This window comes from Chiloscyllium plagiosum, chromosome 39 (assembly GCF_004010195.1).
Source record: "Chiloscyllium plagiosum isolate BGI_BamShark_2017 chromosome 39, ASM401019v2, whole genome shotgun sequence".
NCBI lineage: Eukaryota > Metazoa > Chordata > Chondrichthyes > Orectolobiformes > Hemiscylliidae > Chiloscyllium > Chiloscyllium plagiosum.
The window spans coordinates 22,592,181-22,593,925 of record NC_057748.1 but is presented as its reverse complement, the minus strand read 5'-3'; the positions used below and the strand labels follow the sequence as shown (position 1 = coordinate 22,593,925).

The 1,745-nt window shown below is 40.6% G+C and overlaps 1 protein-coding gene across 1 annotated transcript in view; it reads right to left on the bottom strand.

The window, feature by feature from the left end:
• The window catches only part of dmc1 (DNA meiotic recombinase 1), a 179,127-nt gene extending 178,672 nt beyond the window's left edge, over positions 1 to 455 (bottom strand). The window contains exons 1-2 of the mRNA XM_043679281.1: positions 270 to 455; positions 35 to 176 (exon numbers count right to left, since the gene is read on the bottom strand). The gene's annotated coding sequence lies outside the window, so the exon portion shown is untranslated. The remainder of the gene's footprint in view (positions 1 to 34; positions 177 to 269) is intronic.
• Between the last annotated feature and the right edge of the window lie 1,290 nt (positions 456 to 1,745).

Genomic DNA, 1,745 nt, shown 5'->3' with positions numbered 1-1,745 from the left:
TCCATCCTCCCCTTATCCAAACCCCTCCCCTTACCTCCCCCTCTCTCGGTGTGAAGACCTTCCCTCACTCCCGCCGCTCCGATCGTTGGCCTTAGTCACGTGGTACCTGTTTGAATTGAGGCGGCGGTTGGTTTTGGTGGGAAGAGCGCTTCCCGTTCCCGGTGATATATTGTCTCCTGAAAGATATTTCTTCGATTGAGTGCCGTACAAAAATCGAAGTCGCTTTGGGACTCAGGTTGGGATAAGAAGAAGTAAAGGGAAGAACTCACTGATAGGGGTAGTGTTTATGTGCTCTGACAATAGCGACACAGTAGGATGGAGTACAACAAATGAAATAAATCGGTGTCTGGCAGAAAGGTCCGGCGATGTCACCAGATTTTAAAACATAGACTATGAAAATCGAATGGGCCATATAGCCGAGAAAGGGATTTCATTGAATGTTTTCAGGGTTGAGTCACACCGCACGGAAACAAGCCCTTGGTCCAACCAGTCTATGCCAACCATAATTCCAAATTAAACGAGTCCCACCTGCATCAATATCCCTCTATTTTTATTCATGTACTTACTTAAATGTCTTTTAAACGTTGTAACTGTACCTGCATCTACCACTTCCCCTGGAAGTTCATTCCACACACGAAAACAAAGGACCATTATGTCTTTTTTAAAGTGTTTTCACCTTAAAAATATGCCCTTAACCATAAAACCCCAACCTTGGGGAAAACACATCTGCTATTCACGTTATCTATATCCCTCATGTTTTTGTAATGTGGAGGTATCAGCGTTGGACTGAGGAGGACAAGGTCAGCAGTCACAACACATCAGGTTATAGTCCATTAGGTTTCCTGCTCCTCCGATGCTGCCTGACCTGCTGTGCTTTTCCAGCACTACTCTAATCTTGACTGTGATCTCCAGCATCTGCAGTCCTCACTTTTGCCTAGGTTTATTTGAAATTACAAGCTTCCTGAGCGCTGCCCTTCAGGTGGAGTGGAACTGACAAAGGAGCTGCACTCCGAAAGCTTGTAATTTCATATAAACTTGTTGGACTACAACCTATTGTCCTGTGGCTTCTGACCGTGAATTTAAGTCTCTACAAGGTCACCCTTCAACTTCTTGTGATCCTGTTAAAAAAATGTCCCAGCCTATCTTTATAACTCATACTCTCCCTTCCTAGTAACACCTGGTAAATGTCGTCTGAATCTGCTCCAGCTTAATAGTATATAAATTATTTCATTGTATGGACACAATACTGCAGAAGGGACCTCAACATAACATTCCAACTCTATATGAATTTCAGCCCTTCAAAAATAGTATCCATGTAATTTAACTTTAAAAAGTAGTCAAAAAATTTGAGTATTACTTGAGTGTATACGGTATCTAGATTTATGTTTTTTTAAGATCTCCAGCACTTCTTCTGTATTGTGAACTGTTTTCAAAACATCAATATTTACTTCCCTGAGTTCTCTAGTTTCCATTTCTGTCTCTGCAGTAAAAATTGACACAAAATATTAATTTAATGTTGCTCCCATCTCCTGAGGTTCAACACAAAGACAATCTATAGTATTTTTTGAGAACAGCATGTACTGAATGAATCAAAGAGGAATTCTTAGAGACTTGATTTTGTACAACACGATAGGATTAATTGATGACTTCATAGTGAACATGCTGTTAGCAGCAATTATAATATGTTTGAATTTTACAGTCTGTTTAAGGGAGAGAAGAGTGTGGGGTCCAAGACTAATATCCTT